This window comes from Bufo gargarizans, chromosome 8, assembly GCF_014858855.1.
Source record: "Bufo gargarizans isolate SCDJY-AF-19 chromosome 8, ASM1485885v1, whole genome shotgun sequence".
In the NCBI taxonomy this organism is placed as follows: Eukaryota; Metazoa; Chordata; class Amphibia; order Anura; family Bufonidae; genus Bufo; species Bufo gargarizans.
Window position 1 is genome coordinate 67,137,619 of NC_058087.1, and position 23,106 is coordinate 67,160,724.

At 41.5% G+C, this 23,106-nt stretch overlaps 1 protein-coding gene across 6 annotated transcripts in view; it reads right to left on the reverse strand.

Moving 5' to 3' along the window:
- LOC122945322 (microtubule-associated protein 2-like) overlaps positions 1 to 23,106 on the reverse strand; it is a 222,426-nt gene that overhangs the window by 143,931 nt on the left and 55,389 nt on the right. Inside the window, exon 1 of one of the 6 annotated variants that reach the window (XM_044304382.1) lies at positions 15,364 to 15,407. The exons of the other annotated variants lie outside the window; for them this stretch is intronic. The gene's annotated coding sequence lies outside the window, so the exon portion shown is untranslated. Of the gene's footprint in view, positions 1 to 15,363; positions 15,408 to 23,106 lie in introns of those variants that run through there. 6 annotated transcript variants of the gene reach the window in all.

Below are 23,106 nucleotides of genomic sequence, written 5' to 3' on the forward strand. Positions count from 1 at the left end.
AGAGGCCGTGCTGGATCTCCCTATGGCCGAAGACCTAAGGCCAGACCTGATTGAACTGGCTGTCCAGGAATGGGAACTGGAGCAGGATTACCAGCACCTGGTCAGCTCCAGTCGGTCGCCCTATACCCTGCAAGTACCACCAGAGCAGTGGGAGATCAAACAGAATTATGCGGACTTATATGATCCAGTGACACCGCCTGTCTCTAACCTGATGGGGCTTATGGACTGTACACCATTGGGAGCGTTGAGTTTCGTTCTCCCTCCCCAACAACTAAGCCCGTCTTTAGGAGACCTGCATCCGGTACCTCCTACTCCCCAACCAGCCCCAGAAATGAGGGACCTCACAGACTGGTCCTGGGAAGACCCACAGATGGCAGGTGGAGATGGGACCGAGATCTCTCTACCGGCCCTACAGGGATACTGGGCAGCCGGCCCAGATCTCCAACTCCAGATGGGGGTAATACAGGGAGAGAAGTGTGTCGTCCTTCCTTCCCAGCGGCAGAGTGCTTTACAGGGAGTGGAGACAGCCGGTCTCACTCCACAGCGGCAGAGTGCTTTACAGGGAGGGGAGACAGTCGGTCTCTCTCCCCAACAGCAGCAGTACCAGGAGGAGGAGGTAAGCAACCCCTCCCCTCCACAGCCAACTCCAAACCAGGTACTGGGGTCAGTAGAGGAGTCGTTAGCCCCCTCTTGCCCCCTCCCAGCAGAAGAGCTGGCATCTGGGCAGAGCGCCGCTGGCCTCTGCCCTACTTGTCCCCTTACTACCCAGCAGGACTGTACTCCAGTCCCTCCAGCAGAAGAGCTGGCATCCGGGCAGAGCGCCGCTAGCCTCTGCTCCACCGACCCCCTTGTTACAGGGCTGGCTTGCACCCCCCTCACCCCAGCAGAAGTGCTGACATCAGTGCAGAACACCGCTGGCCGCTGTTCCCCAAGTAGCCCCAGCGGTTTGCCTAGCACACCAAGGGGAGACAGTAAGCCCCACAACAGTGCAGATGGGACCGTAGTCTCTGCACCTACACCACTGGGGATATGGACAGTCTGTCCTGGTCCACAACAACAGGAAAATGTATTGGAAGGAGAGGCAGTCTGTTTTCCCCTACAACAAGGGAGGGTGTCGCAGAGAGAGGAGCCTGTTACCCTTTCCCTCCAGCAACAGCTCTGTCCAACTGGGGGAGAGGGCGCCCTGGGTACCTTTCCACCAGACTATGGATTTATAACTGAGCACATGTGGCAGGAGGACACTGGGACAGCTACACTGGGTGAGAAAGGCCGGCCGACTATCAGAACCCCAGACCGATTGAAGGTCTGGAGTCTGGATAGTCTTTTTGGTAAAGGGGAGAAATGTAGCAAACTCACCTTTTTGCCAGAGTTTGCCATGAGCTTTTGGACGGGGCTGCGTGCTCGCCTCTTGCCCTGGGATTATGGTCCCTTAAGTTATTGGGTCTTAAGACACTTGGGACTGAGCCCTCTGTCCCTGGATTGCATCATTTGCCTTACTTGCTTGGATGAAGCACATGGTGAGAACAATAGATAGCGGCCATTTTAACTCACAGACACTGTTCTGACTTTTCCACACGATGCTATCTTGCCTATATTTGGTGCACAGAGACATCATTCAGTAGTTTGAAACTACCAAACAGGGGACACATTTATTACTGACTATTTTCTGTATAACTTGTATATTTTCAGTGTAACTGTATCTTCCAAACTATTGAACGGATGTGGGTAAATTTTGGATATGTGGTTCACCCAGATCCCCCGGTTCCGAGGATATATTGGATATGGGGTTATTGCATGTTTTGGGGTTCCTGTGATATGTTTTATAAAACTGTATTTCTCTGCCTTTGATAATTATATTCGCCAGTGTGTTCAATAGTCATCATCGGCAGAGGGGAGGATTTTGTGTGGGTGGGTTTCTATTGTCCCATTGTGTGTTTAAATGGTGATGTCTGTCCTGTTCTCTCCACGTGTGTATTGGCGATCTCCCCTTTTGTCCTGAGAGATAATTGGATTACATCTCGGTTGTCTCCGGGACAGAGAGGAGGAAACCATGATGCATTGTGGGGATGTGTTGTATCTGTCCTGTATTTGAAAAACTGTAATAAAAACCAGGCTGGGTGTGCCAGCACGTCAGTTCCTGTTTTACCCTCAAGGTGAAGTGTCGTCTCATCATTGGGGGAGGATTTATGGTATGCTGTTCCAGTTTGACTGCTAGGAGCATAAACCTATTCGTATGGTTTCCTATTCCACTGTCTACAGCATTCATATGTTTGAAGAGGATTCATCTGCTTCTTCGGTTCGGTGATGGTGGTGTCTGCCAGAGTGCTTGGAGACCTCAGGAAACGCTAGGAGCATCCAGCAACGGAGGTACTCAGTCGGGGTGCCAGGTGATCCGTTACACCGGTCTTAATAAATGTGCCCTTAAGTTCATACCATGGACATAATGTCACTTCAAGAGCTCCCGTTAGATCATTTGCTAAATAGAAGTTATAAGAAAGTTGTATTATTACAAATATCTCATACTATTTGCTGTTTTCTTAAATCCTGTCATTCCAGAAAACCCTTTTATTTCCTGTTGATACCCACAGTGCAGTAGACAGTGCAATGATATCTAATTCCTGAATGCCACTTGCCTCCTGCTTACTTACTCGCGTGTGCTCAGACGACATGCTGCTGTCTAAGAATTAACCACAAAGCAGAATAATATTCCTACCATTCTAATCCTATGTCACTGTAAGACTGTGGTCTAATGTGCTGTTTCCTAATCCCCAAGACACAGCGGTTTACTCAACTGACATTGTGATGTATAATTAAAAAGTTTATCTCAATATCCTGAATTAAGAGAACAGAATAAAAATGGAAGGGGTGACAGAGCTGCCCTTGTATACATTGTCAGTTGCACATTACATTGTGGAACCATTAGGGAAAAAACACACAGAAGTCAAAAAAGATCTTGCTCACCAGTTATCCATAGCAAACCATAGTGTGCAGCAGTAATACAAAAAGCGTCACAAACTCCAGGCAAAGAAATATAGCTTCCCTTAGGGTTTATACACAGAGCAAAGCCAGGCACACAGACCCTGTATAGTGGCATACAGATTCCATTTTCATGGACCTCTACTGCATGGTGCTTACAATTTTATGTTGGAGAAGATTTCTATGAAATTGTTTCACAATTTTTAGATGCAGTTGTTCACAAGTTGGTGAAATTTTCCCCATCTTCGCTTCTGAGAGACTGCCTCTAACATGCTCTTTTCTACCCAGTCATGTGACTTAGTTGCAAATTGCTCATCCAGCTGTTTTTTTTTTTATTAGTACCACTTCCAGCCTTTTGTTGCCCCTGTCCCAACTTTTTGGAGATGCATTGCTGCCATAAAGTTCTAAATGAGTTATTTTTTCATGAAATGGTAAAATGTCTCGCTTTCAACATTTATCTTCTATGATCATATGTGGATGCAGCATACAGATCTCAACAAACACATCTATAAGGCATATCACTCATCAATATTACTTCTACAAGACTATGCAAAATGCCATATAAAAACATCTCAATTCAGAATATATTTACGGTGGCATACAAAAGTTTGGCCAACCTGTTCAATATAACGGTTATTGTGAACAGTTAAGCAAGTTGAAGATGATCTCCAAAAGGCATAAAGGTGGATGACACGTTCCCTTTGTATTTTAAGCAAAAACATTTTTTTTTATCTTCCTCTTTTACATTTTCAAAATAACAAAAAAGGAAAAGAGCCCAAAGCAAACTTTGGGTAGCTTAATAGTTAGTACCAAGTAACACCCCCTTTTGGCAAGTATCACAGCTTGTAAACGCTTTTTGTAGCCAGCCAAGAGGCTTTCAATTCTTGTTTGAGGGATTTTTATCCATTCTTCCTGGTAAAAGTGTTCTAGTTCCTTGCAAAAGTCTTCCAGTTCTGTGAGATTCCTGGGCCATATTGCATGCACTGTTCGTTTGAGGTCTATAGCCACAGATTTTCAATGATTTTCAGATCAGGGGACTGAGAAGGCCATGGTAAAACTTTCAGCTTGTCCCTTTTGAGGTAGTCTATTGTGGATTTTGAGGTATGTTTAGGAACATTATGCATTTGTGGAAGCCATCCTCTATTCAACTTTGGCCTATTTACATTTATTGTTATGTTTGCTTCCTGAATTTGCTGGAAATTGATTAAATCCATTCTCCCCTCTACCTGTGAAATGTTCCCCCTGCAACACAACCCCAAAGCATTATTGACCCACGCCATGCTTAATTATTGGAGAGGGGGTCTTTTTCTTGGTCTTCTTTGATCTCCACTGTTCCTGGTAACTGCCATTTATTAATTACATTTCGAACTGAGGAAATGGCAACCTGAAAACACGTTGCTATCTTTTTATAGCCTTCTCCTGCTTTGTGGGCCTCAACTTTAATTTTTGGCAGCCGCTTAGAATGGCTGCAGTTTTTTAGGGACAAGGTTAGAGGAGTCTGGGTATTTATAAAGCTTTCAAATTTGCACCAACTAGCCTTTCGTAACGATGATTGTGAAAAAGCCTTAACCCTAACATGATATTTAAGGTCTGAGACTTTGGTCACAGTTATCTGAGCGCTCAAATCTCCTTGGGTTCCCATACTTTTGCAAGCTACTCCTTTCCTTTTTAAACTCAGAAATTGTACAAAACGAAAAAAATACACTGATTACTTAAAATGTTGAAAAGTGCGTTTTATCTTTAACTTTATGCCTTTTGGAGATCATGTCATCTTTAACTTGCTTAACTGTTCACAGTAAGTTATTTTCAGGGGTGCCCAAACTTTTGCATGTCACTGTATTTCTGTACAAAACTTACATATTGCAAAACTAGCTGATGAGCACCTCCCCCACACAACAACTTGCACGCCCTTAAACATTCTGCCTGATGTACTACTGCCTAATCATTTTATACAGGGTCTAGCATTTGATTTTTATGATCAATTGTTAGGCCCTACTCCCAGAAACCTAAAAATCTATAATTAACTTCAGTTGCCATAGTGATATACAGACCTCTGCTAACTAGAAAGCTGACATGTCCGCAATCAGGCCATTATTGTGCTGTTAAAATCTGAGACACTTAGTCTAATAGAGTGAGGGCTTAGTCCATAAGTTATCTATTATTATAGTGCATTATTTTCTGTGACTATAAATGTAGACATTTTTTTCTGTGATTTCATTATTGTGTTGACTTTAAAAAAAAGTTACCTAAGGTAGAATAATTTTATTCTAAATTGTATATTCTGCAGTGGCAACTATTTTCAATAGCAAAACTTTAGTAAATGTATTTATTTTTTTTTTGGAACGTTGTATGCAATAGTTTGCATTGCCACAATTAGGCTACTTTCACACTGGCGTTTTGGCTTTCTGTTTCTGCAATCCGTTCAGGGCTCTCACAAGCGGTCCGAAATAGATCCGTTTTGCCCTAATTCATTCTGATTGGAAAAGGATCCGCTCAGAATGCATCAGTTTTCCACTGATAGGTCTCCATTCCAATCTGGAGGTGGACACCTCCACTTAATGAAACTGACACAATCTGGCACAATAGAAAACGGATTCATCTCCCATTGACTTTCAATGGAGTTCATTATGGATCTGTCTTGGCTATGTTACAGATAATACAAACGAATCAGTTCATGACGGATGCATGTGGTTGTATTATTGTAACGGATTTGTTTTTGCAAATCCATGACAGATCCGCCCAAAACGCAAGTGTGAAAGTAGCCTTACTTTTAACCTCATTATTTTATATGAAGATGTCAGATAGATGTAGTGTTTTTCTGTTGGCCAAAGTTGCAGCCAGCTATGACTCCCCTAAAGCCATCGACAGTCCTAATGGAATCCTAAAGGCATAGAAAAAAATGGCAATTATTTGCAAAATGGAGTAAATTTAACACTGTCTAAAAGTAAAACAGTCTAAACTCAGACAGTCTTATGCTGCGCCAGATTTATCATAGTGGCTGTGTGTGGATGATAAATCAGTCACAACTTCATACTGTCTAGTCTAAGTTTATCACCTTTAAGTAAATTGTGGCACATTTTTTAGGCATGGAGGTGCATTTAAGCTACACTTCTTTCTGGTGAAGTCATAGCCCCTTTTTTTCTAAGTCACACCCCTTGTCAGACAAGGCATGAAAACGTTAGAAAAGTGTCTAAAACACTTGATAAATGCAGTGCAAAGCATGTATGCCTACTTTTTGGCATAAATTGCGCCATATGCCCCAATATCTTCAGATGTAACATTGGTGCCACAACCAAGTCTCTCATTCTATCTTTAATTCTTAAAATGCAAAAAGTTAGTCATTTCTACCCTAAATAAATCTGAGCTACAGAGATTGCACATTCATACATAGCACATACATTCCAACACTTTCAAAAAGAGCCATAGCCATTACTTGTTGAATGTCTGTGCCAGTTGACATGATTACATTTTATATCTAAAATTTAAAACACCGGTACCTCTATCAACAATGAAAACAGGACATAAATTGGGCTAAATATCAGCACTAGTGATGCCACATAATGTACTGGCTTATGGGGCCTCAGTGACACGTTGGTATAGATAATTCTGGGGTGGCAGCCAGCCTGATGACATCATCAGGCCCACCGGGATTTCTCCCTGTACAGTTAATGGCCCTTCTGCTCCTGCCATGGAGTGTGGATGCTCTGGCACATACAATGGTATCCGATCTAGTTCTGGAGAAGTTGATATTTAGCCTTGTGTATAAATGCAAAAATTTCCTATTCGGAGGCTTTGGTAGTGTTTAACTACATTGAATAAATTATGGGAGCATATGGCACAACAGCAACACACGGTGAAGAACAAGTACATATGTTCACAGGATTTGTGCCAAAATTCACCACTTACATAGACACCGACTCACAAAATATGTTGGTTGAGCTCTCCTCTCAGCAGCAGAAGCATCTCAGATATTCTATTGTTCTCTCGCATATACAGATGCAGAGGTTCTGTAGAAATTTAAATTTTTATTATACTGTGGAGCTTTATTATGGCTCTTAACAAAAAAATATAAAGCATCAAAGGCAAGCAACTGGGTGCAAGCAGCAAGTAAAGCTGTGTGCGCATAAGGCTATTATATTTGTAGTCCAGCATTATAACATATTTTTCTTCATAAACTCATTTATGGTTGAAATGAATCATAAGAGAGATGGGACTGCTAGGTCCCCCCAGGGAGGTCAGGAAGGGGCCAATAATATTAAAGATTCCAGAGGTTGGATCATCACTGATCAGGATGTTATGGCATATTCTAGCACCATGCCAAAAAAAGTAAAGATTAGAAAGCACTTTTAATGTGTCTAGCTGATTTTAAAATGTACAAAAATGGTGTGTCTTCAAGAACCAGTCTTTATTATCTATACTGTACAAACTATGGCAGAGCCACAAGTACCAATAGACCACCAACATAATATTACACTTGCAGTATGTCAAATGGCCAGATATGCTGCATCGAGCCTCAGGGGCATGTGCGAGTGTAGTAGTACTCACAATTCTGATGCTCCCTGGGCCATGCAGTGATGGGAAGGGAACACCTTTTACTTCCTTCAGGGCACTCCTTCTGTTCCGGTCCCCAGTCATTGGATGCAGCGGAGCATGTGACCAGGTCCATGCAGCGCTGGATGTAAAAACTCTGGGGACCGGAAAATGGACACAGTGGAGAAAGTGCTGAGGACTAGAGCAGTGGGGAGCAGGCAAGTACGAATTTTATGTTTCAAGACGTAGGTTGCAGGCATTACAAAAAAAGTAATTATTACCAAAGAAACCTTTAAAGATCGGTTGGCGCCTGACAACCCTACGATCATTTGTTTCAGACTGCTGCAGAACAGGAAACTATATAGCAAACAGAGCTTGAAGCAGACAGCGCCATACACTAGTGGCCATGTTGGGGTACTGCAGCTCAGCTCTTCCAATGACTACACACTGTACTATTCCCTGCGCCATGATTGCTTGTAACAGCTAATCAGTGGGGCGGCTGGGTGCTGGACCCTCACCAAACTGATTCTGATAACCTAATCTGAGGATAAGGCATCAATATCTTAAAGGGGTTGGCCTGTCTCACACATGTCGCTAGGATATGCCACCAGTGTCAGATAGTTGCGGATCCAATTTCTAGAATGCGGCTTTCAAAGTGAATGAGGGTAGGAGTATTGGAAATAGCCGACCGCCAGCTAGAAGTGAAGTGCTGTCTGCTTTTTTTCACTTTGGGGGCCCCATTCTAGAGATAGATAGGTCCCAGAGGTGGGACCTGCACCTAACATTGGTGGATATCTTAGTGATATGCACCAATGTATGAGATGGGCCAACCCCTTTAAATCTGGACAACACCTTTATTGTCCCCTGAGAAGGGAATTAAATGCTTTCTGCCAGGTTCCAGCACATTTACATTTGATCCTTCATACAAAAGAGTGGACAATCCTTTAAGTGGACACATAAGAAGCAGGGACATTGCAGTTATGTGTCAAAGAAGTAGAGTTGTGACCTAAGATAGGATAAGATGCCTTTATTGTCACTGTACAATACAATGTAATACAATGTACAATACAATGAACCTAGGGCTCATGCACATGACCAGCTGTTTTGTGGTCTGCAAATTGCAGATCCACAAAACATGGATACCAGAAGTGTGCATTCCACATTTTGAGGAACAGCCAGCCCCTAATAGAACAGTCCTATCCTTGTCTGTAATAGATGGCACGGACATACGGAGGCAGACAGCATACGGAGTGCTGTCTGCATCTTTTGCGGCCCCATTGGAGTGAATGGGTCCGCATCCGAACAGCAATTTATGTTGTGTGCGTGAGCCCTTATATGAAGATATATATTAAGAAAATTATCAGTACAGGAAAGACAATCTCTAGCATGGTGATTGCTTTTTGTATATTTTCATTACTGAGGTAAAAGAAAATTAAAGTAATGCTGCATTGACTAGACATGACAAGGTGCTGCCATCCAATCAACTGAAAAATCTGTAGTTCTGCGGTCTAAAGCAGAATTTTATCTGCTGAATCAAACAATATTACACTGGATCTGCAAAAAAGAGCCTACAAGAAGCTGAGGAACAAGAACAAATTGCAAACCCAAGTATGATGCAGAAATGAAGGGTATTATACAGTAGTGGCTAAAAAGGGTCTGGAAAATTGCTATCTCTCCTACTGCACCTATAGGTGGAACTATCTAGATGTGGGTTTTCTAGAATTCCAATAATGACTTCCTCTAAATGGATCTTCTCAATAAGATCAGTACTGAACAGTTTAATCTGGATCATCACCACCAACATTTTGAACACCATTTTGGCTGAGGTGAAAATATAATTTAATGATGATGATGAATATGTGTAACAAAATTAAAAAATATGCTCCCATTCATGTTGGTTAAATAGCAAGGTTACCTAATATTTGTGAATTTATGAGTCAGCTTGGTTATCTCGATAGTAATGTGTCCCAAGCTATTAACTAAGTAATAATAGAGTGTATTTCCAGCTTTGCCACTAGATATGTCTATGTTCATATATGGCATCCCCTTAAGGGGAATTTCTGGGACTTTAAGAGAGGCCATTAATAAGAGATCAGTGGTCGTCCGACTCCTGATACCCTCAACGATCAGCTATTAGAAAGGACCACGGTGCCTGAAACAAGCGCTGCCACATCTACATCACTAGGCCCAGGGTCATACCTTTGGTAGCGGCTGTGCGTGGTACTACTTTTAGCTCTGTCTCACTTGAATAGGATGGAGCTGCAGCAAAGTGAAGTAGTACTATACAATGTACAGAACTGTGCCTGGTAAACATTCAAGAGGCTGCAGGGATCACCAGGTCAGCAAAGCCTCTGCAATCAGCTGATCGGTGGGGGTGTCAGGGATCAGACCACACCAATATGATATTTAGGACTTATCCTATGGATAGTCTGCCATTTTAAGGCCCAGAAAAGGGTAATTTTACACACACAGCATTTTTGTGACAGTTTTTCGTGCAGTTTTTTTTTTTTTTTTTTGCCAAAGCCAGGAGGGAACTTATACAGTAAGTATAAAGTAAGGACTAAAACTTCTCCTTCCTATGGATCCACTTCTGGCTTTGGCTCAAACAATTGCATCAAAAACTCCAGGTGCATTTTTTTAAATTACTGTGTGTTAAAACCATTTATATAGTCTCTGCATCCAGATCCCAATTCATCTACTCTTAAAGAGGACCTGTCACCTCTCCTGACATGTCTGCTTTAATAGCAACATGCATTCCCCATGTAATAACAATTGTGGAGCATCTATTCTTATGGCTCTATATTGTACCATTCCTTTATTACTTCTAGAATTGCCAGCAGTCTGCAGTAAGGGTACAGAGGGGTGGCAACCAGTTGGGTGTGTGTCCCTGCACAGACTCACTCTATCCAATCAGTGCTGCCAGTGTCAGACTGTGCAGGGACACACCTCCAACTGGTTACCTCCCCTCTGTACCCTTACTGCAGACTGCTAGTCATTCATTCATAACTTCTAATAGAAATAACAAAGGAATGGCACAACATAGAGCCATAAGAATAGATGCTCCAGAATTGTTATTACATGGGGAATGCATGAAGCTATTAAAACGGGCATGTTAGGAGAGGCTCCTCTTTAAACATGCCCCATAATTTACCACTGAAGTACAAGTGAATTATGATGTTTGTAATCAGTTACATTAACAATAAATTGAAGAGGATATTTATGATAAGGTTATTGCTGTAATTGTGATGAAGCCTCTGGAGATATTGATTATTCCAATAAAAAAGTAATGCTCTTCAAAAAACTGATTAAATCACAAAGAGATAGATTGTTGTGCTCACTGCACTCTGTATAGCTGCAGTCAGCCACTATTCTCCATGATACCTCAAGTGAAAGGTTAGGCTTTGTTCACACCGGCATTGAGCATTCCATTCTTCTGATTCACTAGAAGAATTGGAAAAACAATAGGTATCCGTTTTATGCCCTATTTGTTTGAATGGGTGCTTTAGAGCAGTGGTCCCCAACCTTTTTTGTTCCAGAGACCGGATTGACGCAAAATAATTTTCCTGCGGACGGGGGGGTATATCATGCACATAACAAAACACAGTCATTAAAAATCCCAGTGACCTACAGGTGATGTCTCCTCTGGCTGGAGTGGTTATCTTTCCTTTTTTCTCAGTCCTACACAGATCGTTCTGATGACGTCTCCAGACCACTTCTTTCTGCATAATCACCACGCAACAAAAAAAAAAACTTTTCGTCTGCTACTGGGCAAAAACCATTTGTCCTATACTAAATCGAGTGTGCGGATTACAAATCCGAAGTCAGAATTGTTGTAGCACGTCACGAAATTTTGCTATGCATAAGTATGCCTAAATGAATTAAGCACTTGGAAAGCATTGAATAATTTTGAACAGAACGAGTTTTACTCCGACAATTACCTGATCTACATCAAAGTCTGCGTAGTAAACAGTGTATGAAAATGAAATGGAATAACAAAATTTCAAAAAGTATAGTTTTTCAGTTTAAAAGTCTTACTTGAGCAAGACCCAGTACTGTTAAAAGTACTTCAGGCATCTGCTTTTGCATTTGTGAACGGTCATATTTTCCCGTTGCAAAAACAAGCAGTAGTCCCCCATCATGTTGGGATTCCAGTGGCCTTGATACCTGTTCTCCATTGTAGAAATATCTTTATGGAACTGCTCTTTATGTTCGTCAATTAATTGTCCCAAATCGGGTGGGAAAAAGTCAAGATGGGAATGTAAGAAATGCACTTTCAATGACATTCGGCAGCCAAGTTGTTCATATGCTGTAAGCATGTTGTCTACTAATTTAGCATAGTTTGCAGCTCGTCTGTTCCCAAGGAAGTTCTGCACTACTAGCACAAATGCATCCCAAGCTGCAAGACGCACTCGCTTTGTCAGATTTTTGTGTCGATCATAAGTAGTGTATTTGCCACATATGTAGCAGAAATAGTTTGGGATCGCTAACACATTTGCGTTTATCCATCTTAAGTTTCAAAACTGATAGCACTATAACAGATCACTTTATCAAAATCTGTCCAGCTTGCCTTATATACTTACTGCTGACATCAGCCTGAGTGCGTCTGAACAGGTCTGGACGTGTCCATTGGAATATCTCCAATATAGTGCATTAATATTATAACTGAATAGGCTTTGCATGTACTTAAAATCTAGACGTGTCAGGCAAATTCCGAGTTCACATTTGGAATCAACTCGCTCATTTTAGTATAAATCACATGTTTTTCTCTCAGTAGCGAAATCATTGTTGCGCAGTGTTGAACACACCAATTTGTATTAAAGCCTGCTCTTATGTCCCTATGTAGTAATCATCCTCATTTAGTGTAAGTCCCCCTCTTTAAATATAGTGCCCCCAGTAGTGCCTCTTTAAATATAGTGCCCCCTATAGTGCCTCTTTACACAGTGTGCTCCCTCAGTAATTCCTCTTTACATATGGTGCCTGCCAGTGGTGCCTCTTTACATATGGTGGCCTCCAGTAGTGCCTCTTTACATATAGTGCCCCGCCAGTAGTGCCTCTTTACATATAGTGCCCCACCAGTAGTGCCTCTTTACATATAGCGCCCCACCAATAGTGCCTCTTTACATATGGTGCCCCACCAGTAGTGCCTCTTTACATATAGTGTCCCGCCAGTAGTGCCTCTTTACATATAGTGACCCCAGTAGTGCCTCTTTACATTTTGTGCCTCCAGTAGTGCCTCTTTACATATTGTGTGTCTCCAGTAGTGCCTCTTTACATATGGTACCCCCAAGTAGTGCCTCTTTACATATAGTGTCCCCCAGTAGTGCCTCTTTATCTATGGTGCCCCCTCAGTAGTGCCCCTTTACGTATGTGCCTCCCAGTAGTGCCTCTTTACATATAGTGCCCCCTGTAGTGCCTCTGTACATATGGTGGCCCCCAGTAGTGCTTCTATACATATGGTGCCCCCCCCAGTAGTGCCTCTTTACATATGGTGTCCCTCAAGTAGTGCCTCTAAACATATAGTGCCCCCCAATAGTGCTCCTATGAATATAGTGTCCGCATTAAATAATACATCCATCTCCTCCTCCTTGGTGCCCCGAGTAGTGTTTACAACTGAAAAAAATAACAAAATATTCACCTCCTTCCGTCAGTCTGTGATTCAGGCCTCTTTCAGCCTGCTTCCCCGACTCCCTGCGCTACAGTAAAGGCGGTCGAGAAGGTCATTGCAACTTACTGGGCTGGGTGTCTGGTGGCATGATAATGTTGTCATGCCACCTGTAACCCGGCGCATGAGGTTGCGATGATGTCATCATCGCAACCATCCTGAACCGTAGCACTGCCTCATAGCCTCATGAGGCTAATGAACTAATGAGCTGTTCATGAGTGCAAAATGGAAAACCCCTTCAATGGGAGTCTGTCACCAGAAAATTCACTGTTAAATCAGGCACAGTGCCTTGTAGGTCTAGCTCATTTCAACTTAATGATACCTTGTACTTAGTAATCCATTGCTTCATTCTGGAGAAAACATTTTTAAAATTCCTATGCAAATCAGCACATAAGTGAACTAAGGGTGGACGCAAGCCGCTCTTTGATCACTCTGATTAGCCAAACAACACTATTTTGTGTGTGTGTGGGGGTGGGGTGGGGGGGGGGTTGGGTTATGGGAGAGGAGACCTATACGTGTACTATCCTGCCGTATGTAAGGGCTGCATAGTCCGATGATATATCCACTTTAAAGTAAAATAGGTTGAGAAAAGTCCATTATGTTCAACCCACTATCGTTCATTGTTGATCCAGAGGAAGGTACAAGAAACAATGCAAACAACAATTTGATTACTCAGTCACTCGTATAGAAAATTTACATTATTTATAATTTGAAAGTGCCATGGGGTATTAGACAAGGTATTATCAAGTTTGCTTATATAAGTGCTGAAAAGATGACCATGGACAGCTCTCATTCACCTGTGGGACAACTCATCCGCTGACCCTAATGGTAACAAGTCCTAATTATGCTCTAGCATAACGTATATGGTGCATAAGACAGATACTAAATTGTTCCTGGGCCCTTGGGCCATGTAGCAGGATTAGGTCATGCGGATATTTTGATGTATTTTAAATTATTCCATATCATATCATTATTTAAAAAAGGAAATAGAAGTAAGGAAATGAAAGGGTAAAATAGGCTTAACTTCCTTGCATCCAAATTACCTCCCTTCCAGTTTCCATGGAGCCGGTTACTGTGCTTTAGCTGACTCTGAGAACCTAAAAGCTCCCTAGGATAAATGAGACAGGGAGTGGGGGCGTCGTGCAATGCACCCCTTGAAGCTGCATGAAAACATCTTTGCAAACATACTGTAGTATTTTAACAGTATTTTAGACAAATAAAACCAAACACCAATTAATAATGCCATATGTGACTGTCCGAATCTGCACGCATAACCGAATATATGCCACCCATAGAGATACCAACCTGGAAAAATTCATAGGCGTCCACACAAAGATAAAATAGACTAACAGGACACATAAAAAAAAAAACTGTTACTAGTATACATTATCTAGGCCATAACAATAAAAATAGGGAACATGCAGCTAAGTCATAGCAAATTGTTATATAATAAACAGCATGTAGTCCATAAAGCAATACACTTAAAAAATAAAAATAACCCAACAAAAAGCAACTGCAAAAACAATCAGCGATTGTGTACACCCTGCAAAAATTTCTTTAGTGGCGCATACCAATTTTTTTATGTGGATTTATAGGTATATCATTTGAGCATCACCGATATTCGCAGTAACAGTGCAAGCGCAAGGTTATCGAGGCTGCATAAGATGTGCGGCCATGTTAATCTGCCAGCAGAGGGGGACTCAAGCTGTGGTGATGCTCCCTCTAGAGTGTAAATTTGTTCAAATAAACAAATCAATGCATATGAATCGTCCTGGGGCTGTGCAGTGAACCCTTTCTTCCCTTGATGCACACCCTAGTATTGGGGCTCCTGTCTGGTGTTGGTGGGGTGCCCTTGATGTTACGTAGATAGGTGCAAGGCAAGACTCCCTGGTGGTGCAGGCAATGCAATAGTCGCAACATTACAGATGTTGAGTGCAAGGCAATAAGGAGGCCAGTGTAAGGTAAGAAGTCTAACAAGCTTTACTGAGGTTTTCTGGGCCAATAACACATGTGAGGATAAGGTATGTCTCTCCAGTTTGAACCATCTTTCAGGGTGAATATGGGATAGAAATCTGCAAGACAGCTGACTCTAAGTCTCTCTCCAAATACACTATCCAAACAACCAAGGCATGCAAGGGTCTCAAAAACATTCAGCAAAGTCCAAGTTATCTTTACTATCCTGTATCCACACTTACCTGGTTCTAAACAGTCTGTGGACATCTTTATTTATTTCCTCTCAGGAGTTTTACACCTATCCTCAGCATGAAGGGCTGGAGGATCCTTGTAGTAGGCATCATACTGAATAGGCACATGCAACTCCTCACCCTTCAGCCTACTAGGCCAGACTCACTGGCTGATGCAATCAGACTACACAGGTCCTCCTTCAGGCAGGGCAGGTCCAGCTAGCCTCAGTCTGAATAGGGCACAATAACTTAGCTATGTTCTGATATCGGTTCTTGGAATCACATTACACAGCAGTGAAAATACATTAACCCTTTTACCTGTAAATTAACTTTTAGCAGTGATCTACTGCGTCACTGCACTATTACGCGGTGCTGGCACAGCAACCGCGGCCCCTTCAAATAGCTCATTGGTGGGTGTGCCAGGAGTTAGACCCCATCAATCTAATATTGATGACCTGTCTTGACACTGCACCACCTCTTTCACAGTGTTGGATAAAGCAATTTGTGGCCTACAATTGTAGATAACTCATATTATTACACACATTTTATGAGACTTCCATGTTGTATTTTTTGGCCTTGTAGAGTGGTCCTTCAAATTATAGTGGTCTCAGGTTGCAATCTTTTCACCATGCAATAGTCTTTCCATAGACTTATGGTCTCGATTTGTTTGCCACTTAGGCCTCATGCACACAGCCATTGCCCGACCGCAAACAGCAAAAAATGGCCGTTTGCTCACTGCATCACGGATGCGGACCCACTTGAATGGTCCGCAATCTCGGAACCCTGCGGAAGCACTACAGAATGCTTTGGTGGGGTTTCTCTCCGTGCCTCCGCACCGCAAAAATATAGAACATGCTCAATTTTTTTGCAGTGCGGACAGACCCATTTAAGTTGAATGGGTCAGGATCCGTTGCGGAAGCCGCATGGATGTTGCCCATTCATTGTGGACAGAAAATTGCAGTCCCCAATGCACGGAATGGCTGAGCAACAGCCGTGTGCATGATGCCTTATAATGGTCCTCCAGGAACCAGATAATATGGTAAGGCAATGAAACACTGATCTTGAAGAGAACCTTTTAGCTCTTCTGACATGTCTCTTTTAGGGCTCATTCAAATGGGCATTAGGCTTCCACTAATCATTTACATTGTTCTGTTCCATTATAGGATGCACTGTAGACATTAAAATAACTTCTGGTTACATAAAAAAAATAATTGAATAACCCGGCAAAAGACTGCACAAAAAACAACAAAAACACCAAAAAAGACTATGGTGGGGATTTATCAAAACTATTGTGAAAGAATTGTTGAGATTAACAACCAATAAGATTCCACCTATCATTTTTAGTGTTCTTCATAAAAATGAAAGAAGCAATCTCATTGGTTAGTACAGGCAACTGCTCCGCTTTTGCTTTGTACCAGTTTTGATAAATCTGTGAATCCACCCCGACACAATATAAAGCACCCTGACAATTTCCTGCAATCACCTAGATGTTCCTGCTAACAAACAATTAGCTAACACACAGCCATACATTAAATGCGAATAACCCTGAGGTGTGTCTGGCGAAAAATATTCACAGAATGAAGGAGTAGTTTTTACAAGGTGTATACTGGCTGTACATAAAATACAAAAGCTAAGGTGACTTATATGTCTGCAATGCTCCATTAAAGACAGCCTCACCCCAGTTCTTGGCTTTCTCAAAAGCAGCTCCACCCTCTGATGACATCACCAAGCTTTATGGCATACTAAATGTTTTTGTTCCAGTGTGTCAGGAACAATTAACCCTGTTAGACGCAATACAGACTGAAGTTGCAACAAAATACAACAATTTCTATGTGGATCTAGATTCGTCTTGACTACAATATCTTTACTTCTAAAGTCACAAACTAGTTTTTAAAAGTTTGGAAAAGAAATAATGAGCACTAATAGATGATCTCTTCACAAGACTAATTATTTGCTGCTTTTACCTTCCTTCTGTTATTAAATAAGTTTTCTTTCTTATTAATTGCATTCCAGCAAACCCCAAGGTGCCTGCATTTTCCGCAAAGTCTGGGAGATGTGAGCACAGCAGGAAAACCAGCTCAGCAGAAATCACAATGTCTTTCATGTACTCCATACTGTCTCTGCCGAGACCTCAAACATGGTTTATTTCAGAGTGAGAGTGCCAAGGAGTAGCTCATCAACAAGATGCCGCCTTGTACTTACTAATTCCTGATATCTGGAGGGCAGTCTTATAAGGCCCATACACCATAAAACATCCGACAACTGTCTCTTCCAACTACACTATATACATAAATGCTTGTCTCTCTTGGCTGCCTGAGAAGCCTTGGTTGGGGTACTGTTTCTCCTTATGGAGGGCATTAAGTATGAGGAGTATTGTAAGACAGTCAATGCTCCTCTAGGCTTCTGGGAAAAATATATGAAAATTAGCATATCGTACAACTGCCGGAATCAGATAGGCTTAGAAAGGCTAATTTGAATATCTTTTCTCAGAAACCCAGAGTAGTGTTGCCTGGCCTACAATACCCACACATACTACGCATGCTAGCCACTCTCTGTAATGAGAAAGAGTGCCCCCCAGACAACACATATATATTGGCCAGAGACCCAGCATAGCATACTAGTCTGTCTCTCCCTCAGTCTCTGTCTATCTCTGGTCCCAGTGTCTTTCCAGAAAAAATATAAGTTGCAATTGGAGCATACTTGATTCAGGTAGAATTGATATATACCTGAATCTATTTTTTTTTTTTTCTGTGAATCGGACTTGAAACAAGAAATTCACTCATCTGTAAATCCCATTATTGTTAATTATTACAAAGTATGGAATTGTTATTATTTCAGCTCTTATAACAATGCTTATAACTTGATTACACAGTATGAGGCAGTAAGCAACAGTAGGGTAGATTTCAATGTCAGGTGGATACTCTCAAGAGCAACCCTACAGTGCACAAGGCTCTGAATCATTAATTTCAATAAGATTTTGACCACTGACCACACTGCTGAATACCTATGCTATTGTGCTTATTTGCTACTACATTAAAATAACCTGATAAACTAGCCTTGTGTTCACCTTAACTATTGTTTTACAGTGTGTGTATATATAAATATAAATATATATATATTACACAAAAGTTGGAAATACGTTTTTTTCTTATTTTCTACAGATTTTTTTGTTACTATAGCCTGAAGCACAATTCACAGTTCTGCTGGTTGTTATTAAAAACAGTGTGTGTGTGTGTGTGTGTGTGGGGGGTTATTATAGACTGAGGTCCATGCGTCTCGACTGCAACTTGTTCTTGCTGGATCACTGGAGGTCTGACTGCTAGGTGTCCGACCATCTGACAGCTGGGTGTCCAACCATTGTCTATGTCAGTTCCATGACCACTACTGCTCCATTCAGAGAGACGACTCAGGAATACCCTGTTTTTGTCGTCTCTGTGACCCCGAATGGTTGGACCCCAGCGATCCCACACTTAACTGCTTACATGGACTCCTATAATGAAGTTTGATGGTTAGTGTTCAGATTACTGCACAGTACCTGAAAGGATTTTAGCTCTGAAGTCTGTTGAATTATGAAAACAGCTCTGCCAAGAAGTACTGGCAGTAACTCTGTATCTATATACAATGTTAAATGGTGAATGTTTTAAAGAGATGTCTATAACAATCAGAATGGTTTAAAAATAAAACAAGCAACACCTACGTTACCGATCCCTGCCTCTACTTTTCTGACGTAACCATGCTGGTCTGTACTTCCTGGTCCCCTTGGCATGCAAAAAATGACTGCTAAGCCAATCACTAGCTAAGCTTGGACACTGCTGTGGCCAATGATTGGCTAAACAGCTACTTGCTGCAAGTCATGAAAAACCAGGAAGCATAGACCAGCCGCTCAGCCAATTTTGACGAAGCCCTATGTTCATTGTTGGCCACACTTGCCTAGAAGCCAGGCTCTGGGCGTGTATTCAAGCTCAGCAAACATACAATTTTATTCTTATGTTCAATGAGACCAATTAAAAGGCCTCCAAAATATCAAATGGTGGGTCCAAATGAAACTTCTTAGCACAAGTGGCGGTGTAAGGTTTTATTCAACATGTAAAGGTCTTTTTTAAATATGTAGGGACAGTGAGTCAAAGTATTTCCTTGCATATTTGATCTGCTGTCAGCTCTGATCGCTGGCAGCAGCACTCGCCTCTATCCTCCTACCGCATCTCTGGTTAGCGCTGGGAAGATAGGGAGATGAGTATGACTGCAGTGATTAGCACTGACAGTAGGTATACAGGAACATAGTACACTCACCGTCAGCACTGATCAATGCAGCCCAACCCAGCTCCTCTCCCAGTCTTTATAGGGTTAACTACAGATGCGTTGGAAAGATAGAGTGGAGAACTCCTGTCAGCAATCAGCACTGGCAGCAGAGGAAATATGGAGTAAAGATTGGCGCATTAGTTTAATATATATAAGACATGTAGGCTGGCAGTGCCTGGGGCAGGGAGAGGGCAGGCAGGCTGAGAGGCCTGTCTCAGCATCATACAGGTAGCTATCTTCAGTCTTCAGTAGATGCTGAAGATGGAATATTTTTACCAGCACTCAGTTTAATAAAAGTTAAATTCCCTAATAAAACATATTACAAAACACTTCAAATCACTGTCCCAAAAAAATCAAATAATTTCAAGGATATTCAGCCACATCCTCTAAACAGGTGTCTAATCTGCTAAAATGCATGAGTGTCTATCCAGATACATGATTGAGCTACTGTAAGACCTTTTACCCAAGACCCATTTTAAGCAAAAACATAGATATAATGTGCTAAAAAGCGAACTGTGCCAACAGAATATTTCAATAGCTTTAGATTACAATGCATTTGAAATGTGTTGCTCCAATTTCTAGAATTGAGCCTGGTGTCAATTTTTAATTGTGACCCTATAGCCATTAGATTGTCCACCCTGCTATAGTAAAGGAAATAATTGGCCATATGAAATACGGTAAGTATCTATAGGTAATCAACATAACATGCTAACATTGCCCATAATGTGAACACAAGAGACACAGAGGCAAATAAACATTCAGGAGACGTATCGCAGTGATGGAAAGTGGGTGAATAGCATTAATCTCCTCTGGAAATCAGATGACGGAATGAAGTCCTATACACTGCTGAACGCTCCATATGGACAAGACTGGGATCAAAGTAAATTCACTCTCTAAGACAGGTAATCAATTCTGGCAGCAAACAGTCACAAAGACATTTCACTTTCATCGGGACAAGCGGTAGATAGCGTGGTAATGAGATCATATCTTCATATCTCAGATACAGTACAACAGCTTCTACCGTCTAATGATGTAACAAATACAGACTGTGCTTACAGGGTTTGGAAATACCTATTACATAGAATAGATCTGCAGTTTAATAAAAATGTTCTTCCATATATTTATATGTACGTACTGTCCTAATCTGCATGCCAAGTTGTCTACTTCCCATCACCAAAATAATTACTGACTGGGAATAAAGTGGGCAGGGACGGGCCTGCTTACTTTATTCACCATCATAGAATGACCATTCATCAGACAGATGACATATTATGGCATCATGGTGACATTATGGTATGGAGGAGGTAGTTAGGAAACAACCTAAGATGTCCAAATCAAAAAACCTAGACATGTCAAGTTTTGGTTGGAAATAGTGGGTGGAAGATCAGCTTTTAGATTCGTTCTGAAAGAAAAATTTTAAATTACAGTAGGGCAGATATAAGATGTGCAATCACACCAACTAAACAGCTCTTCAAGAGTCAAATGGGGGACCAATGTAGTAGTTCCCTTTCCCTATTTCTTTTTAGGGTTCTTTTTGGGTTCTACAGTAACTACTAATATGACTGCCCTGACGATTCTCTTGGATTCAATGATAGTAGTCACTGAATATGTGGAATATTTCTTTTAGTTAGGTGGGTGGCCTTAGTGGTTCAGATTTTATCAGATTTTTCGAGGTCACAAATAATTTGGGATAAAATAGCGAAAGAAGTAATACTCCTCTGTTAAATCTCTTGCAGCTCCTTATTGGCCCTCTAGTAGTCCCTGCTGGTCTTGTTTACTTGTGCCCATATACCCATCTGACCATTGTAGCCAAGTGTTTGTGTCAGTGGTGAATCGAGACAGGGCACTTACCAGGGGAGTATTGATTCTTTTACTTTTTTTGCCAAATCCTCCCAAATTTTTTACTAAGGCTACTTTCACACTAGCGTTTTTTGTGGATCCATCATGGATCTGCAAAAATGCTTCAGTTACAATAATACAACCACATGCAACCGTTATGAACGGATCCACTTGTATTATGTCTTATATAGCCAAGACGGATCCGTCATGAACTCCATTGAAAGTCATTGGGGGACGGATCCGTTTTCTCTGACAAAATTGAAAACGTCCCCATTGACTTACATTGTGTGTCAGGACAGATCCATCTCCCCCCGCATCCCGGACGGACAGAAAAACGCTGCAGGCAGCGTTTTAGTGTCCACCTCCAGAGCGGAATGGTGACTGAACAGGGGCAAACTGATGGATTCTGAGCGGATCCTTTTCCATTCAGAATGCATTAGGGCAAAACTGATCTGTTTTGGACCGCTTGTGAGAGCCCATGACGGATCTCACAAATGGAAAGCCAAAACGCGAGTGTGAAAGTAGCCTTACTCAGAAAACCTTTGTACACCTTTGAGGGAATTTGCATGATTGCATTTTACTCATTTTAGGTTAAATATATTTTTTTCAATTTGTCTTATTAAAAATATTGAGCTTGAGTTCTGTCACAAAAAGTTAACTATTTTTCTAGCTGTGTGAATCCTATTTTCACTTTGTGCCGGTCATCTAATAACCCTTTTCTCTAAATTACTAAAAGGTCATAAACACTTATTTAAGCCACATTCTTATGAGTAAGATAAGAACTGATGAGTGTTTATAAGGCCAGATATCAGAGATAAGAAACCTGACAGGTGAGCTGGCTTACTGCGCAGAGTGAAAATACAGATCCTGCTACTAGAGCATTTTAACCCTGTACAGAGAAAAGGGCTCCACATTTTTGATAAAGATCAATTGAAAAGAAGATTACAATGCAACAATAAAATAATTGCCCCCCAAAGGTGTACATATCCTTTAATCTCTATTAGGACCTCTTATAGATACCTTAAGATAAAGAGTTCTGCAGTGCCATATATCTACTGGATAGTATAGCATTATTAGGTTGTCATCATAAAGTGACCCTCAAGTGCTCCATAACATTTTCACAATAAATGCATACTGCATAGTTAAAATATCTGGAGATTACTTTTTAGTTCTTCTGGTGTGGTCTACTATTTCCATGCACCCTTTTCCTTTAAGCAAAATGGTCCCCAGCTTCTAAGACTACCCCATTTACAGTGTGATTTGGTAGTCTAAGCCTTCTAAGCCTTCCCCCTGCTATTGGATGGAAAAGAGTACGCTAGACCTTAGGTAGAGCGTGTGGACCACAGAGGGCGCACGAAACAACCGGTCGAAGACAATGTTTTTGATTTCAGCAGTATTCCATTTATTCGTAAGACAACGCGTTTCGGGGTGCTAGGGTCCCCTTTATCAAGTCTAAAATAAAATTCGGTAAAAAACTGAGAAAACATGTGTTGGGAAAACACTAGATTTGTGCTCCCCTATATAACAGACAAATAGATTATGAAGATAAATATATAAATAGATAAATGAATAAAATACGCATGAATCTAATTGCCGAGACATACACTGATAAAATAA